This window comes from Scaptodrosophila lebanonensis, unplaced genomic scaffold, assembly GCF_003285725.1.
Source record: "Scaptodrosophila lebanonensis strain 11010-0011.00,11010-0021.00 unplaced genomic scaffold, SlebRS2 tig00000072-arrow-pilon, whole genome shotgun sequence".
NCBI classification, from domain to species: domain Eukaryota; kingdom Metazoa; phylum Arthropoda; class Insecta; order Diptera; family Drosophilidae; genus Scaptodrosophila; species Scaptodrosophila lebanonensis.
The window spans coordinates 1,859,818-1,866,814 of record NW_022060558.1 but is presented as its reverse complement, the minus strand read 5'-3'; positions in this window follow the sequence as shown (position 1 = coordinate 1,866,814).

Genomic DNA, 6,997 nt, shown 5'->3' with positions numbered 1-6,997 from the left:
TTTAAATGCAGCATTCGTTTTGATTTCTAATAAAATATAAAAGCACAGCTTACTTTTAAAACTTAATTTATATGCACGCACACACTCGCAAAAGTGCGCACACCCACAGAGACAACTGTAAGCTGACAGAGAAACGGGCGTGAGCATGAGCCCTGCTCACCAAAGGATTCAGTTTACAGCATGACGGAATTTTAAGTTGCCGCACATTCGGACACATACATATACCCAGATATAGTATACACAAATATACACACACCCAAACACTCGACTTTAGTCCTTCGCATGGGTCCGTTGTAGCAACCACTGGGCAAGCGTGTAATATTTTCTGCAAATTTTTTCAATTTATTTCAATTTTTGGCGCTTTTATAGTTTTCGTTGTCGCTGCTATTTTTGTTGTTGTCGCGGCTTTTGCTTAAAAATGTACAATTTAGAGCGAAAATTTATGGTGCGTAGGGTTCTTATGTTTACCAAGGTTCGTGAGTGTCACAGTTGCCTGTCAGTTTTGGAGCCAACTCTTTTGCCCCCAAAGCGGTGATAAATTTTTGTCAAACATATTGCCAGAACGCTTATACATAACTACGTTTGTATGATAATATGTGTATGTATATGTGTAGGTGTAGGTGTATCGGCTTGTTTGTCCAATTTTAAGCACTCTACTTCGCTCACTCGTTTTGCATAATTTGATTTATGATGCCTGTTGCTCAAATATTTAAACTCTTTGCTGTATGCCAAAGTCTACTTCATTAAAATTGTTAGACATACAATTAGTGGCCAAAAGTGTTTTTGTGTTTGTGTGTGTGTGTGTGAAATAAATGATTATAACTGAGCCAAATATTTGACGTGTTTAACGTTTAATGAGCGCAATGCAGCCACCAACACGAAGAATATTCATACTACTTGTATAAACAAAAACGATGAGAGCAAATTGCACAATCACGGTCCCACGACTATGGGATACCTTGCAACTCAAAACTGTCGTGTCACTGTCGATATGAGCTCGAATCAGCGATTTATGTATGAATCAAGTAAATAGCAATCGAATTAAGATCGAGGAATGAAGCAGAAGAAAAATGTGCTTAAACGATTCTTTAAGACCGTGATTTTAAGCTTAAGAGTTTTGTTTTATGATGCTTCTGAGGGAAAGGAATGGCAAATATTTGTTCAATTTAATATCGACGGCCATCTAATATTAACTGGAAAATGGTTATTTCGATTGACACTACGCACTAGAAACTCAAAAAGGCACATATTTCACATTAGAGCATAACATAAATCCTCATAATAAACCAAATTGGAAATAAATGAATCAAATTAAATATCACCACAGTAATAAGTATTTTCATATTGAATATATATAACAAACAATAATCCATTTGTCGTACAAGTAACACATTAAGCAAGGATATTGTCTGAGCCTTGGTTTGGTTAAAAGTATATTTTTCGGTATATTGTAAGTATTACAATTATGCTCCAGACAGGCTTCGTTAGACTCTAGATGCAGAGCTGCATAATGTTTATAACATGGATTCTTCCTTCTATATGTTACAACCAATGCAAGGAACCGACTATAATTTTAACAACTTTATGTACAGGGTATTAGAAGGACATTCACAACTTGCTGTTGGCGTCCTTCTGACGTGCGCTCAAAACTGTGCAACAATAAATTGCAATTGTCTGCATACAAAACAGACAAAGGCACAGCGTGGCAGGAATGACGACACAAAAACCTTTTGCAACAAAAACGGCAAACTCATTACAAATTACTGCATTAATTTCAACTTGAGCGTGCACAACATCGTGTTCGTTGTAGTCGCCGTTGCCATCGTCGTTGCCATCGTCGTTGTCGTCGTCGTCGTCACCGTCGGTGTCCTGCTCAGACAAATGGAGCTCAGCGGCTCTAGAAACTGCAACATCAAATGAATACCAGCCAGCAATAAGCACAAAGGTAAGACAACATGGACCAGCAACAACATCAGCAGCAACAACAGCAACAGCAGCCACTTGAGTTGCATTTGTGCCAGGGAAAATGCAATTAAAAGGCATATCAAGTGCTCGCCTCTCCGTCTGAGAGCCACCCTGACTTGGCGCACCTTGGAAAAGGGCCCGAGCTAGAGTGCCCATGTATACGTAATTTAATAAGCACCAAGGCAAGGGATTACAAAAGGTGATGGAAAACTAGTCGGGCGTCCAGCGACCGTGACTGGCACAAAATCTAAATTGATTGCATCGCGAACAGCAATCATGCAAATTAAGTGCCAAAACATACAAATGCTATACAAATCCAAATATAATCCGATAAAAATACTACAGCTCGACATCGATAACAAGAAAGAAATTCGATTTGTTGCAAATTACATTTACTTGTCATTAAATTTTGTGTGCGAAATCAGTCTGTGAACTTTTGAAAGAAAGATCAAAGGAGACAGATTACTTGTAATAAAGGGTTTTCATACAATTAACTTAAGTTCAAATGAATTTGAACTCGCCAAATATATACCTATTATAAAATGTTTTCGATGCTCTAAAAAAGCAAGTGCCTGAAACCTTGCACCATTCGTGGTTGAATTGGAACAAGTTTTGTTTTTCTGAAAAAAACATTCCATTCCAAGTGACTATTAAAACCAACAGGCTGAAAAGTACCAAGCTTCACGATGCAAATCTCTGATTTGATCTAACAATCCTATAATTGCTGATTCTCTCATGATAAATACATACTTGTATAATAAACAACCTATAATTATGGTTAGAAACAAAAGATGGACAGATGGACAAATCGAAACAAAAAACTCGAAAAATATTAAAAGATATACTCGCATTCTAAAGATCAGTATGACAAATTGGAAAATGTGACCACAATAAACCAAAAGTGAACAGGTAAATAGATTTACATTTTTCAGTTTTAAGAATACCGCTTTCGAGGATACGGTTCTCAAAAATGTATATTAAGGGCACTAGTTTTAATTTTCAGGTGATTTATCGGTTTATGTTTTCTGGACTGGTTCCAGTTTGATTCTTTAGTTCCTTTTTTTAAGCCTGTTCTCAAAGGGTAAAAGGCTATACTAGTTTTGTGGGAAAGTATGTTACACACAGAAGGAGGCGTGGCAGAAAGTATATATATTCTTGATCAGGGTGAAAAGCCGAGTCGATATAGCCATGTCCGTCCGTCCGTCCGTCCGTCTGTATGAGCGCAAGGATCTCAGAAGTTACAAGAGTTAGAATAACCAAACTCGGTATCCAGATTCCCATAAGCCATAGGCAGGTCAAGTTTATTTTTTTATTCTGATACACCCCCTACTCCCCCACAATTCATATTCATAACTCCCGTAGTTCTTGGAATTTCGAACTAAAATTTGGTAACTACATCCCGTTAGTGATTATGTGTCTGTATGCCAAGTTTCATCATGATAGGTGCTTTGGTTCAACTTTGTGCTGCATACATACATACATAGACACGATTCTTATGTAAATGTATGCTTTTGAAACTGTACATGACCATGTCATTAATTTAATTAACATAATTTTTTTTAATAACTTAAAAATATTATTGTTCATTTTTTCGTTTTTGGTGGGAGGTACAGGGTATTTAAGAGTTGAGCTTTCCCGACTTTAGCATTCTTTTCTTGTTATATTTTAAAGAATTTAAATTTAAACAAGAGAGAACGCTACAGTCGAGCAAGCCCGACAGTGTAATACCCTGTACCCAGGTAAACTTCCGTCACTGAGTTATATGCGCCCATAGCAGCAGCAAAAAGAGGAAGAAGAAGAGCGAACTTGTTGCTGCAGTTTGGGGGGGTTGTACTGGCGAGAATTTGTTTTGCTAATAACTTTATTTAGAATTGACCGAATTGAATAAAATTTTATACAACAGTAGACAATTATATATTAATTATGTGTGCAAAGTTTGGTTTAGGTAGCATTTGAAATGTGGACGTTATTGACGAAATTCTGTAGCGGGGGAAGGGGGGGAAAATTCCAAAAAATAAAATAAACTCGTCCTTACTCGGACCTAGGAGAATCTGGATGCCAACTTTGGTTATTCTAGCTTTTATAGTTTCGGAGATCCTCGCGTTCATCCAGACGGACAGACGGACGGACAGACGGACAGACGGACGGACAGACGGACGGACATATCTAGATCGATTTCTCTCGTCATGCTGATCAAGAATATATATACTTTATGGGGTCGGAGATGCTTCCTTCTGTATGTTACATACTTTGCACAAACCTAATATACCCTTTTTACCCTACGGGTACAGGGTATAAAAATACCTGAAACAGTTGCATTCAGCTTTCATTCAATTAGGAATTGTTGTGGCTTCAAAATGACAAACTATGCTGTTGCGTTTTTCAACAATGATAAACAATTTGTTTTCGATGCTTTCATCTAACTTGTTAATTTGACCACATAGAGGCGAAGTCCACTTCTGTTATATAGCAACTATAACTATAACTATCTTTCTAAAGTCGTATTTTAATTATAAATTATGATGTCTCTTGTAATTTACATATGATTCCTTCATATAATATACATAAAAACATAATGTAATTAATTTGAAAATTCCTTTTAGCAAACTTGTTTAATTATATAAAATTTATTTAACTATGCAAAATTTCAAATAAATGTATCTATCAATTGTCTTTTTAGCCAGATACAACTGTAGTTATAGCTTGGAAAAAAAAAACGTGTGTTTTCAATATAATTGATTTAAGCTGACTCTTCAGTCGAACAACCAAGCAACAAACGAGTCCGCCAGGAACCAAGGAGTTTAAGCTATGGCAGCTGTTTTTGCTGATTAATTGCCCCCGCCCCTTCGCAGGCAAGACACGCAAATTAAATTAGCCAATAAACGGAGCACAACCCAGAGGCGGCCCAAGGGCGGGTGAACCGTGAAAGTGCCAACTTAGAAATTTGGTTTTTATTTTTGGCAAAACAGAAAAGGTTACAACATTAAAAACAAATGAAGCCCTAATGGACTCGAATGCAAGCGAGGAGTGCCTGCCCGCCCGCATTTCTGCCAAACCGCCCAGCACAAATAATTGGCTTAATTTTTAATTGACGCGAAATTAATAGCCTGCCACTGGGCGCTGAGAAGCTACAAGCTTGAAGCTGGTCGCTGGCCGCTGGGCGCTAAAGCTGGGGCGTTGCCAGGACGAAAATGAAAGACCCAGGCATGAAAGTGCGACGCACGAACAGACGAGAAAAGCGACAGAGTTGCGTGGTTCTTGTTTTTGGCAACGGCAGCTGATGATAAATTAGAAAAAATTGAAAAACTTGTAAAAAAATTGAACAAGAACAAAAAAGTTAGCAGGACGTGGCAAGTTAAGTTGAAGTTAAGTCAAGTTAGGCTCATTAGCGTTTTTGGTCAAAATTATTAATACATAGCAACAACTTCGGCGAGACTCTTAAGGCCTTGCCGAGCAACTCACGACTGCAATTAAGCAGCTGTTAGATTTAATTAAGCTCGAGGTCGTCCTTCTCTCTAAGCCTTTTTGTAGGTGTGTGCTTTACGTGTGCCTTAATCACAGCCCCTCGCTAATCAACATGCATGTGTAAGCGAAGCCCGCGTATGAGTGGTGTGTTTGTGTGCTTAAGTTGTGGGAGTGTGTGTGTGTGTGTGTGTGTGTAGGTGTGCGAGACTAACGGCAAACTTTTCAACTTTGTGCGCAAATGTTAAGCGTAAAACTTTTTTGCACCAACTTCAACATGCGTTGCATACTTTTCAACTTGCCCCAACTCTCAGAATTTGGTTCGTTGGCTCAGCCAGGTGAGGAAAACTTTTCGCATAACGGAAACGGAAATTCACGTCAAGTGCCGACAGGTGTGTGTGCCTAGTTGTGTTGTATATACAACTAGAAGAAACCTAAACACCAATTCCACCGACTGCCAAACAATTTCGCTTTTCCCCTCACTTTCGGACTATCTTCGACAAGATAGTCATCAAAGGCATAACAGTATTGGGGATTTTCTGCGAACAGACTTATATATACTTAGTTGGGTGACGAAGCTTAAATGCCAAAGCTTTAATTAGTGGCGTAGTTTAGTATTTATTTGAGCACATAATTGTGCTGTAATAAACAGCATTAAGGGATCAAATTTATTCAATCTATATTCATTGGCATCTAGAAACGAATGCATAAAGCAAAAGTCAACAATACTATCTCTACTTTTTTATTCATCTCTCTTTTCAAGCCATCTGCCAAATGGACGTTCTTGTCTTACTTTTTTATCATCGTGAAGCTCAAGATGAAATAAAATTCCATTGATAGAAAATTGCATCAGCTTTTCAGCTCCGCACAATAGAAGTAAGCAGAACATCATCATCTATATATAGAATTCTGCATTGAACATTTTTGAAAGGTGGCCTGACCCCGAACAAGAGAGAGCAGATTCATTTCTACTGCAAGGTCATCCTCGTTCTAAAGCCTTCAACGGAATTCAGCTGCAAATCAACTGTAGAAATCTTAGAACAACTCTTGTCAAAAACACTTTCACAGCTCTTTAATACTTTCCCAATGAGTGTATAGAAGCAGCCATTCCTTATTGCTGGTACGAATTCGTATTTCAAGTAATAATTGCATACATTAAGGTTAAATTAAATTAAATTTCCAAGTTGCGTTCAGACAAACAGTCAAGTGGGCAAGGTTATATCTACTTACTTGGTCATAGGGATGAAGAACTTTTGTGGGATAGGCCATGTCTATTCCTGAGTGTTACATGTTTCGTTACTAAACCTCTTGTACATTTTGGATATAATATATAACAAAACAACAAACATGTTCATCCAATTTATTAAGAAATATTGATTTAATTTTGTAGAAACCTGTTTCTAAATCTGTACAATTTTCCATTCAAACGCACTCCAGTTTTGTTACCGCCTCAGCGGAATTAATTTAAATATATCTTCTCCTCCGCATATAAATTCCACCTACACACTACGCTCTGTTATTTAACTTTTTCCTTCAATCACCCACGCTAAGTGAGAAATTACGCGTTTAT